Genomic DNA, 13,226 nt, shown 5'->3' with positions numbered 1-13,226 from the left:
AAACAAGTTTAGAAACCACAAAGAATGAGATAATTATCCATAAGGTATGCATAGTTTGACATGTTACGCGATATTGAAATAAACTCTACTAGCAAAGTCATTCAGAGTGCTATATTAGTAGACTCTGAACTTGTGAGTATAGAAGAAACACCCAATAAGAAAGTATGGATGAAGGCCCTGAAAGAAGAACTTAAGGCTATAGAAAGAAACAAGACTTGGGAGTTGACTAAGATTCCAAAGGAGAAGAAAGCCATCAACGTCATATGGGTTTTCAAGGTGAAACTGAAGCCAGATGGATCAATTTGGAAACACTAAGCGAGGTTAGTCGCTAGAGGTTTTCTTCATGTTAGTTCCATGGTTTTGTGTATGGAATTAATTTTGCTATAACATGGTTCTTAACTGATGTTGGGCAGGATTTTGAAACATCTTGACCAACTGTCATAACAGTTTCAGCTGTTATGTGTTTTGACAGATGTTTTGCGAGATGTTGTGACATCCTACATCAGAACATCCTGACAATTCAGACCGGTTTTTAATCCTTGAAATATTTGATTGAAAAATATGAGATTCTGAAAGATTCAGATACTCATTACAGGTGCAGACAATCAAGGAATTTTTAGGACAAATGCATATTTATTTTAGTTTCTGAAAAAGGATCTTTGAGACTTTTAAAAAAAAAAACTAAGATATGATTTGATTTGATTTGATTTGTTCCTATTTTGTGTGAAGATATTGTCGCTGATTCAGAAAGGAGAATATTGAATTTATTTTAGAGTCCAAGCTCATACTGCAAGAGTCTATAAATAAAGACTTGCTAAACCTAGTTTTATAAGCATTCACAAATAGCAAAAGTGTGTGCAAAATAAGGGTTGATGTTTTAGGAGTCCTTTAAGGTTTTTCGTGTGTTCTACCTTTATGTCATTCATGTATCTTCTAATACATTGAGGTGGACGTGTGTTCTCACTCTTGAAGCTTTTAAGCAAAAGAGTTGAGTATTATTCTTGATTGAAGCTTTTAAAACACTAGTTAGGACATTTGTCTTGACATTTGTTTGTAAGTGCTAAAATTTCACTTTAGAAACCTAAGCTAGATTACTTTGAAGTGTTTGCACTAGTAGCAAGATATGAAACAACTAGGTTGGTGATTGCTATAGATGCTAATAGGAATTGTTTTATGATATATCTAGATGTTAAATCATCATTTCTAAATAGTCCTTTACAAGAAGAAGTTTATGTGTCACAACCTCCTGGAATTGTGAAAAATAATCAGGAAGGGATGGTGTTTTAGTTGCATAAATATTTGTATGGATTGAAGCAAGCACCCAGAGCTTAGAACTTGAAGATGGATTCGTTTTTCAAGAAGCAGAGGTTTTAGAAATGCGAGATGGAATATGAAATTTTTTATCACCATGCTTCTGGAGGCAATATGATTTTGGTGTGTCTTTATGTTGATGACATATTGGTGACAAGGAGTTGCTCTGATGAAATAGTCAAGTTCAATTAGGTGTTGATGGATGAATTTGAGATGTCTTAAATAGGAAAGTCGGTATACTTTCAAGGGATGGAGATTTTTTAATTTGAGAAAGGTATCATTCTCCATAAGCTGAAGTATGAACTTAGGCTTTTGAAGAGATTCAAGCTGAAAAATTGCAAGTCTGCAGTCACACCTACTGAGACGAACCACAAGCTGGATTCTGATGAAGAAGGTGATGATGTAGATGCTATAATTTTTAAATAGTTGGTAGGCTTGCTGAGATATCTATGTAATACTAGACCAGACATCTGTTATGCAGTTGGAATGGTGAGTATGTTTATGAATAAACTGAAGTGATCATATTTTCAAGATGTTGTTGGGATTATGAAGTATATTAATGGAACTCTAAAGTTTGAAGTTTTGTTCCCTTCTGGAGCTAAATGTGAGTCAAAACCGATGTGTTACTCAGACTCTGACTGGTATGGTGATGGAGTTAACAAAAGAAGACCTTCTAGATATTTTTTCAAATATTTAGGAAGTCCCATTTCTTGGTGCTCCAAGAAGCAACCAGTGGTTGCATTGTCAACTTAAGATGCTAAGTACATTGCAGGTGCTTTGTCTGTGTGTCAAGCTATTTAGCTGCTGAATTTGTTGCAGGATCTAAAGATCAAGGTGATGGAGCTTGTGAAGTTGATGATTGACAACAAATCTTCCATAAGCTTGCCAATAACCCAGTGTTGCATGGGAGAAGCAAGCACATTGACATAAAGTTCCATTTTATGAGGAATTAATTCCAGAATGGAGTGTTAGAAGTTGTGCACTATAGCATCCAAAAGCAACTTGCAGATATTCTGACAAAGACTTTCAAAACTGAACACTCCATCAATTTGAGAGCCAATTTATGCATAATCAAAAAGTTAGAAGAGTCCACCTTACGTAGAAAGGGAGAGCTAACTATGATTCGAAGGCCAATTTAATCATCATTTAATCATCCTATTCGGCCTAACTGGTCCGACACCAGCAAATAAGAGACCCCGTCCACACTTTGAAAAGAACAACACAAAGAAGAGTCGGGTTATAAGAAACATACACCAAGATAAAGAGATCCCACCATAAGATAACATGGGCGGGCATCATCAGTAGATCAATTTGACCAGTAATATTGAGGTCGAATCGACCGAACAAGGCCCAACCCCGATACTGGGGAAATAACCATTAAAAATTATGTATATTCAAATCTCTCACTTATGTACATTTCGACCTCTCATTTAAAGCATCTCGCCCCTTCTAACCTCATGAGTGAGAGACTATGTACCTTAGGATGATTTGGACTGTGCACATTCTAGTATTTTACCTAAAACATCTTGCCCATACAAGCCTCATGCTTGAGGTATTATGTACCTTTCGAGTTAATTGGGGCGGTCTGTTATACAATTTATGAAGTGAGCTAAGTACATCCCAAGTATTTTTAGAGATAAAACTGGGATATTTTCCTAAAGCATCTCTCTCCTACGAGCCTTATGCTCGGGTGACTATGTACATCATGAGTTTTTCTAGAGATAAGACAATAATATTTGTCTAAAGCATGTCGCCCCTACAAGCCTCAGATTTAAGGGGTTTTGTACTTTCTGAGTAAATTGGGCCAGTCTTTGAGATCGATTTCTCAAGGAAGCCGAGTACATCTTGGGTTTTCTAAATATAAGATCGAGACCTTTGCCTAAACTATCTTTCCCATACAAGCCTCATGCACGGGGGATTATGTACATCCCAAGATTTCTAGAGATAAAATTGAGATCTTTGTCTAAAGCATATTGCCCTTACATGCCTCATGCTTGATGAATTATGTACATGTTCAGACTCTCAGCGAATTAAGTATGATTTTATGCTCAAGATGACGAGGCCAAGTGAGATAATTTGGGTACGAACATATATTTAGGCTAAGACCGGAAGATCAGCCTAAGGATAGGAGCGACTCTGCAGATAGCATAAATCTTAAAGACTAATTAGCAACTATAAAAGGTCACTACGGGACTAAGGGTCTGTTTGGATTGATGGAAATGGATGAGATGAAATGAAATGGAGCGAAATAGAATCATGTTCTATTGTTTGGTTCTGCAAAAAATAAATGGAATGGAATGGAATGTGATGTAACTCATTCAATCCAATACCACTATCTTAGTCCAATTTTCATTCTCCCAAATTGGGATGTATCCAATAGAATGGAATCAATTACTAATACAATTACAATTTTATCCTATAAATTTTCATAATTAACGTGACATTCTTTTATTCTTCCACTGTAACTCGTCTCCTTCATTTTCATAATTAACGTGACATTCTTTTATTCTTGCACTGTAACTCGTCTTCTTCATAGACGTTAGAGGTTGCTTCTTTGTTTTGTATATTGTTTTCAAATATTCCAATGCCTTTTATTCCATTGAACTTGACTGGGTTGAGACGAAGTATATAATGATAGCACTTATAGTACCAAAGCAGTGTTTTAAAAACCGGACCGGACATCAATCCGGCGAGGATATTGGGTTACTGGTTTATTGGTCGAACCACTGGGTCACTGGTCGAACCGCATGACTAAACCGAGTTAAACCGGATAACTCGATTGAATAGACCGGTCGTTATAACAAAATTATATAGGTATAAAATTTGTCGAACCGGATGATTCAGTCCGTACAAAATATAACTAGTACTTAAATTTTAAATTTTTTGAAAACATCATATTATAAAAAAATTCACAAGTTCATAATTTAAATTCAAATTTTACACATAGGTATCACACACATTCAAATAATACATAATTATAAAATATAAACAAAAGTTTAATCGCAACATAATTTAATTGAATGGTTTATAACAAAATATTCCATTGTCTACTAAATTTAATTTCATTAAAAGAAAAATTGTTTCAATGTTGGGATCTCCTTCTTCAATATCAAAATCATTGTAACAAAATCAACCGCATCTACAATTATTTTTTTATTTTTTATTTTATTTTAATTTTTAATTAAAATAGTCAAATTGACATTGTTTTAATTTTTTAAAATAAAAATAAAAATAAAAAATGCATTTAAACCACCAGTTTACAAAAATCGCCGGTTTTTCCGGTTTTAGCGGTTTACACCGGTTTTGACCGGTTCACACCGGTTCAATGACATTCCCGATCCAGCTATTGAATCAGACCGGTTACCTGGCCGGTTCCCAGTTCAACCGGTCCGACCGGCCGGTCCGGTCCGATTTTTAAAACACTGTACCAAAGTCTCCAATTTCTACGCCTTGTATTTTGATATTGATAACAATAAACTAGTTTTCCATTTCATCCTATTATATTGGTTGAAGTGAATTATCTATGATATTTAAAATAGCAAATCAATGCTATACAAATTCTTAATTTAATTTAAATTTGAAATTATATATTTAATTTGTTATAAAATAATTTAATTGATTTTTATATGATGTGTTTGATTTGATATACATTTTTTTAGTTTGATTTATTTATATATGAATCTATAAAAGTTAATTATATTATTTAATTTGTTATATATAGAAATAAGAATCAAATATATGAAATAGATTCAAACAATGTTTTTTCAAGCATCTATTATTATTGTTCCAATGAATAGAAGATTTCAAATACTTTATATTTATAAAGAAAATAAATATATGATTAATCATATAATAATATTTTTGAAGTAAGAGTAAAAGTGAAATAAAAAAATTATAATACTTTCCGTTCCGTCCAATATTCAAATAATAGAATAAGATATTAATTCTATTCCGTCGTAAAATATACAAACAATAAAATAAAATTTATATTCTGTCACTCCATTGTAATCAATTCCACTCCGCTCAATTAATTTTAAATGATCTGAGGACAACATAAAAGACTAGTGAATTGTTCTCTATTGAATGTCCTCCATTGGATAGGGGACATGGACATTTATCTTCCATCAAATTGACTCATAAAAGTTAGAAATTTTTTTTATTGACCTCCCAACTTTTTTGAACATCCGCGGCAAAAATACCAAAATATTCTTATATTTTGGAAATGCATTTTTATTTCAGAAATGCACTTTCGTAAACACAAAAAAATGTTTTCGGAGATGCATTTCCGAAATCACATTTTTTTGGAGAAGATGTGTCTTCCGAGATGCATATCCGAAATATTCCAATTTTTTATCTTTGAATGTTTTGGATATACATTTCCGAAAAAATTCAATAGTTATTAGAAAATTAAAATCAAGGTGAATCTAATAATTAATAGTATAATTAATAGTATTAATTAAAATATATTATTAAATATATATTATTATAATCAAGATATAATAATAATATTAGTCTAATAAATATTTAAATTAACAGTTTATTTACTATTTTTTTATATTACATAAAAAAATCATTTAAAAAATTAATGTAATTTGAAATTTATATTAAAATAAGAATAAAGTAGTAAATAATTTTATTCTTACTTGATCTCTTTTATTTTAAATTTTTGTTGAATAATTATTAATATATTTATTTTTTATGTAATTATAAATATATTGTATTAGTTATAATTTTAGTAATTATTAATATGAAATTTATCAAAAAATATTAAATTTTTATGAGTTTTTTTTAATTTATAATTGAAATTAGAAAAGAAATATCAACAGTATAATTATCATTATTACTATTCATAACTTATAAATTATACCAATTTTATGATATATGAATCAATCAACATCCCTAAATTTTTAAATTTTTTAGAATTTTGATTAATTGGATATGCATATCCGAAAAAACCTTTGACCATTTATGAAAGATTTTTTTGGATATACATATCCGAATTAAAAAAAAATTATTTCAAAATAGGAATATTTTTGAATTTTTTGCTGGGAGGTTCTTCCCATGTGGGAATCTATAAAGAAATTCTCTAAAAGTTAAGTCCTCAACCTAGTATATAATCCTCAACCTAGTATATAAAGAGACCACTTATCAAAAGCAAATCATCATTGACATACACAACTCATAACGAGACCAATCCTATAACCCTAACCTGGTTAACTGAAGTAAAGTTGTCAAACAATGTACTCTACCTATACAATCAAATAATTCAATTACTCATTTTGTTAAATACAGTAGAAACTCTTTAAATTAATACTTGGTAAATTAATAAATTTTCTAAAATAATAAATTTATCTGGTTTCGACTTGGGCCAATGTAAAAAATTGAAAAACTCGATAAAATAATAAGATAATAACTTTTCAGCAGATTCCTTTATAATTTTCGGTCCTAATAATTCATAATTTTTGGTCCTAATAATATTACACTCTATTGAAATATGATTCAATAGTTGTTTGTTTTCCTTTAAAGTTCAAAAGTCATTATTGATTTACAATGCATATGAACATAGTAGTTACTAATTTACCTTGAGTCTCAAGGTTCGCTGCAACGTAATTCTAGGAGGCATAAACTAATTTTCCTTTTTGTTTGGTAGAAAAAAAAATTTAAATAACCAGGTTTGTTAAAAAAAATACGAAAAAAACCATGTTTTCAGGGTATTTACCAAACTGTCTAGGTTTGGGATATCAGTATACTGAATGCGCCAAACGAAATGGCGTATTAGTGTAAATTGTAGGAGCATGCGCCAAATGAAATGGCATGCCCTAAAATCCTAAAGGTTTGCGCCAAATGGAATGGCGCATAAGTCTAGGGTTTTTGCCCTAGAAGCCAAACCATTTGGCGCCTTAGTTCTAGGGCTTTTTTTTTTTAATTTTTTTTTTTCAATTTTTTTTTATTTCATTTTAGTTGAATATATTAAACTTAAATATTTTTTTTATTTTATTTGTTACGATATTTACAGAATTAAATTTGAAAAATATTTTTTTTGCCTTATAAATGTAATGCAGGAAACGAAAATCAAAATTGTAACATCGATTAAAATATAATTTAAGAACTAAACATCGATTACAACATAATTTAAAAACTAAACATAGGTTACAATTAATTTCAGAAACGATACCAAAGATTAATGAAAAATACAACAACATGATCAATGACGTCCATCACCAAGATAGCCATCCGTTCCGCAACCTGGTCTTATAATTGGACGTTTACCGCGATCGTTGATTCCGCCGCGAATATTGACACCAACTCTTGCCCTAGCTCTACCCCTACCCCTGCCCCTTTGTGCTTCTTGTTGGGTTTGTGTCACGGGGGCTGGTACTGGGATGTCGCGTGGATCGCTGTCTATGAATTCGTCGACGCCCCCATAATTATCCGGAAAACCGCTGTTGTAAAGTCGGCTACCCATTCCCTCAAATGTGTTTATTCGTGGTGGTGGAGTGGGGTGGGAAAAGACCTCCGGTTCATAGCATCCCGCAGCACTAGAACTACCTTGGTTAAAGCCGAATTGGTTTGTAGGTGTTGCGTAGCCGGAGGGGGCGCCACGGTAAGAGGATTCACCATGAGGACCATCGTCGGGACTAAGATGAAGGCTAGATGAACCGGGAGTTAGGTTTTGGCCGAATCCCCTAGAGGACCCAACAAATGTTGCAAATCCGAATGGTTGTGAGTGGGTCTGATATTGGTCCGAGGAAGGATGGCGGTCTTCATTCCCTTGTAATGGTTGAGATTGGGATTGGAACATATTCGATTGGCGGATGTTACGTGCGGAACGGGATGGAGTACTGAAAATATTTTGTTGTTGTTGCTGGGGTTGTTGTTGTTCCTGGAGTTGTTGTTGTCGTTGCTGTTGTAGGAGTTGTTGTTGGCGTTGTTGCAGGCTTTGTTGTTGTCGTTGCTGAAGTCGTTGTTGTTGCCGGAGTTGTTGTTGTTCTTGTTGTTGTTGTTGTTGTGGTTCTTCTTCTGGTTGTTGTTGTTGTGGCAAGATGTAGTTCTGTGCACGGGGATCATTCAAATAGAATGGAGCTGCAAGAAACAGGTTAGGGGTTGTGGCTGTACGATACCAACTCATGTACGCAGGAGACGGTTTCATTTCATGGTCACTAACGGGGAAGTTTAGGACATACTGCCGACGGTTCTTCCACATTTGGCGATGCTCGGGTGCAAAATCCTTCCAGTTTTGGTGTGTCCATTGATGGTTCACTCTTCTTAGGTGCCACACTCCCAAGTCAACAGGAGGGTCGGGTATCCGTTGGCGCATCCCAAATTGAAGCATCACCCGGTCACTTTGATGCATTTCTATTATGTTGTACCGGATTAAGCAGCACTTTGTCGTCCAGATTTCTGCATCCTGAGCTCTAGGCTCATACTCACACTCGAGATACGGTCGCCATATGAACTGCATGCATGAGATTTATACATTACTTCGGGAAATTTTTTTTACGGAAAATACTTATAAAAAAGAAGAAAAGAATAAGAGATAATACTTGATGGGGTCCAAGGTGATCAATTAGCGTGCGGTACATTGTGATATTTGACCGCGGATTAAGTTGGAAGTCCATTTTTTTCACACAATATCTACAACAAAAATATAATCATCCAGTTAGAATGGAGTAGAATGTGTAAGGAGAAAATGGTATACTAAAAACTTACCTCAAGGCATACGGAAAGTCCCAACTTCCGTTGTTAACCGGGGCCAGTATGGGCATCCTCCACCACCCCCACACCTGGACCAACAGGGCGCATCCATAGAATGTGCAGGACTCAGCAACCGCGTTTTTGCATAGTGACTGGTACAAGGTAGCCAGTACCGCAGACCCCCAGCTGTACAGACCAACTCTACTAAAATCCATTAGCAAACGAAGATACATAAAGTTAACCGTGTTACCCGTGCTATCCGGGAACAAAACGTTTCCAATAAGCAACAATATATAACACCTAGTTTTCTGCAGTATGGTCTCTTGGGGAGACGCATCATTCAAGTGAAAATTTTTATAATGCTCCTTTAACCTCTTGAGGTTAACACCTTGCCCCCTAGCACCAACGGCTCCTTCTACCAAGTCTATTCCAATTGCCTCTTGGCATAAGCTATTCGCCTGCATAACACAACCATTAATTGCCTTACCATCAACAGGAAGGCCGAGTAGCATATGAACATCTTCAAGGGTGATGGTGCACTCCCCTGTTGGAAGATGGAAGGTGTGTGTCTCGGGCCTCCAGCGTTCTAGCAAAGCAAGAACAAACTTGTGGTCAATAGAAGACTCGGCGATCCTGCTAATCGGACCGAAACCAGCAATGTTCAGGTATGGTATAATGCGCTCGTCCGGTGCGATGGTATGTTTACTACGAGTGCGAAAACGTTGAACGTTCTGAAAAGAGTAGGCATGCCCATAAAAATCAGTTAGTTTATCAGGGACAGTTGCATGATTTTAAAGTAATACTGATACACTTACGAAGCTTGCGATGTTCTGGGGGGTTCCTCTGTGTGTTTCGCCCATGGTTAGGAGAGACATGGTTGAAGGCTGAAAATTCGTAAGCTGATTGCAAAAGGATTGTTCTAAGAGTAGATGAGTGATAATGGTGATGTATCTCCAGAATTCCAAGTGCTTTATATATTGATGGGGGAAAAAACGGTAACATCATGCATGCTTGACATGTCAACACAGCCATAAGTGTTTGGTGTTGCTTCTACAGGATGTGTTGGCATGCATGCAGTCAAACTATCGGTGACAAGGCATGGTGGGATGCATGCAACTCAGGTCTATGTGACAGCTCGGGTAGCATGCATGCAGGAGTAGGAGGAATCCTGGCAGGAAGCTGATCAGGAATCTAATCAGAAATTTTTGCAGTCGCATGCTTGTTAACAGTAACTCCATGCTGGTTTACAGTAACTCCTGGAATCGTTTCAGAACATGCAGGTGGGGACCATGTGGGACCAGGTGGGCCCCTGGGGGTCCACACATAATACACATGCGCCAAATGATTTGGCTTATTCATAAAAAAATCCTTCTTATGCGCCAAACCATTTGGCGCCTTCCAGTTGAACTTTTTCACTAATGCGCCATTCCATTTGGCGCATTAGAAGGCCCTATTTTTTTTTTTTTCAAAATTAGGGTTTACGCGTGTGCCTTGTATACGAAACCCTAATTGTGATCCATACCTAAGGCATGACTTCAGACCCTCTATAAATTAGGGTTTACTGTGTGCAGTAGTACACACAAGCAAAAAATGAGATCTCGAATAAGGCCAGATAGCTCGCACCGAACTACAGAGCCTCCACCCCCTGTGAGGCGTTTCGACTATCAACCGGACTATCGTCGAAGGACTGGATACGTTATTTTCTCTGCCGTCAAACCCCCTATGCAGGTGTTGTTTTGGAACATTCAAACCATGGACCAGCTTAAGAGAACCCTCTTAAGGTTTTTGGACGGAGAGTGGAGTCCAGGCGAACAAATCAGATCTATCAAGAGACTTAGAACAAGGGGCGGTGTTTTTCTTGAAAGACAGCGTTGGTGGGAGACTATGGAGGACGACATTCAATGCACTCGAATGATGGAGGACAGAGAAGACATTGTCCTAACCGTTGTAATTTCCTAGGTGTCGCAATTTCTTTACCCTTTCAATTACTTCTGTACCGTCCAATTAAATGCTCTGAGCATATTTTAATGAAATGTTTTTTTAACATTACCAAGTTTCCTATTAGTATTTAAGTTATTAATAATTAACAAAGTTATTTTCCTCCGTATTTCACCCCCTATAAATATAGGTATGAGTGTGTGGAGTTGAAGTACCAACTCTTTCTTCATTCTTACTGCAAACACTAAAAAATGAACTCAGTTTGGGCTGTCGTTTTTTTTTGAGGAAGGTAGGCACATGCGTGTCTGCCTTAACCCCCACTGGAATTTCCAGAGAATTGTTAGAGCCATCAACACTGGGTTTCGTCAACTAGATGGTCCGACCCGAAAAGTTAAACAGATAGATTACCGTTGTCCATACATTACGTTGACGGATAATAATCCAGAAGGCACCTACATGTATTATTGGGACCGTGTGAAAGACGATGTGGACGTAGATCTAATGTTTTGGACATACAGTGGAGAGGTTAACCGAGGCGTCGAAGATCCACTTGTTCTTGCAGTGATACTTGAGTAGTTTAGATTAAGTGTTGTTTTCTTTGTTGCAATGATCGAGCGTGTACTACAAGTTTTTATTTGTTATTTTGCAATGTAATATTGTGATATACCGGTTGTTTTGGGTTGCCAAAACCGGATCGTTCAATTAAAATTAATGTGGTCGTTGTGTTAATTATGGTTTTTTTGAAGATTAATTACGCTGTGTAAGTAAATAAATAAATAAACATAAATAAATAAATATATAAATATAAATAAATATTTATATATATTTATATATATATATATATAAATATATATATATATATATATATATATATGAATATATATATATATATATGAATATAGTAATAAATAAATAAATATATAAATATAAATAAATATATATATATTTATTTCAGAACTAGCTGCTAGATGTAGGGCTGCATGCATGCTTTGTCTAGGGGGAATCATTGCAGGAATCTTATCAGGAATCGTTGCAGAAATCTTATCAGGAATCGTTTCAGGACATGTGCAGACGCATGCTGGGGTACATGACATATATAAATAAATAACTATATATATACATAAATAAATATTTATATATATACATAAATAATTATATAAATATAAATAAATATTGATATATATATATATAAATAAATAAATATATAATTATAAATAAATATTTATATATATATATATACATGAATAAATAAGTACGTCAATATCAATAAATATTTATATATATATATAAATATAAATAAATATATATATATATATATATATATATATATATATATATATATATATATATATATATATATATATATATATATATATATATATATATATATATATATATTTCAGAACTAGCTGCTAGATGTAGGGCTGCATGCATGCTTTGTCTAGGGGAAATCGTTGCAGGAATCTTATCAGGAATCGTTGCAGGAATCTTATCAAGAATCGTTTCAGGACATATGCAGACGCATGCTGGGGTACATGACATATATAAATAAATAACTATATATATACATAAATAAATATTTATATATATACATAAATAATTATATAAATATAAATAAATATTGATATATATATATATATATATATATATAAATAAATAAATATATAATTATAAATAAATATTTATATATATATACATGAATAAATAAGTACGTCAATATCAATAAATATTTATGTATATATATATAAATATAAATAAATAAATAAATAAATATATATATATATATATATATATATATATATATATATATATATATATATATATATATATATATATATATATATATATATATATATATATATTTATTTCAGAACTAGCTGCTAGATGTAGGGCTGCATGCATGCTTTGTCTAGAGGGAATCGCTGCAGGAATCTTTTCAGGAATCGTTGCAGGAATCTTATCAGGAATCGTTTCAGGACATATGCAGACGCGTGATGGGGTACTTGACATAGATCAGCGTGTCTAACTGTTGGCAAGGATGTAAGAAGCACAATTTATAAGGCCACCCAATATTTTCTAAACGTTACAGCCCACACCAACAATTTTATCCAATCTGACTTGAGCTTACAACACCCAAACACTTTCCCAGTCAAAATGACTTCATCAACCCAGTACCTTGTGCATGCCCATCTGAACGGTGAGACCTACTCTCATGAGATAGCCGGTTTTGTGATGAGAAACACTCAGGTTGTACCATTGTTGTTGAGCAAAAGAGCAACATT

Source organism: Vicia villosa, linkage group LG5, assembly GCF_029867415.1.
Source record: "Vicia villosa cultivar HV-30 ecotype Madison, WI linkage group LG5, Vvil1.0, whole genome shotgun sequence".
Lineage (NCBI taxonomy): Eukaryota > Viridiplantae > Streptophyta > Magnoliopsida > Fabales > Fabaceae > Vicia > Vicia villosa.
This window is presented reverse-complemented; position numbering follows the sequence as displayed.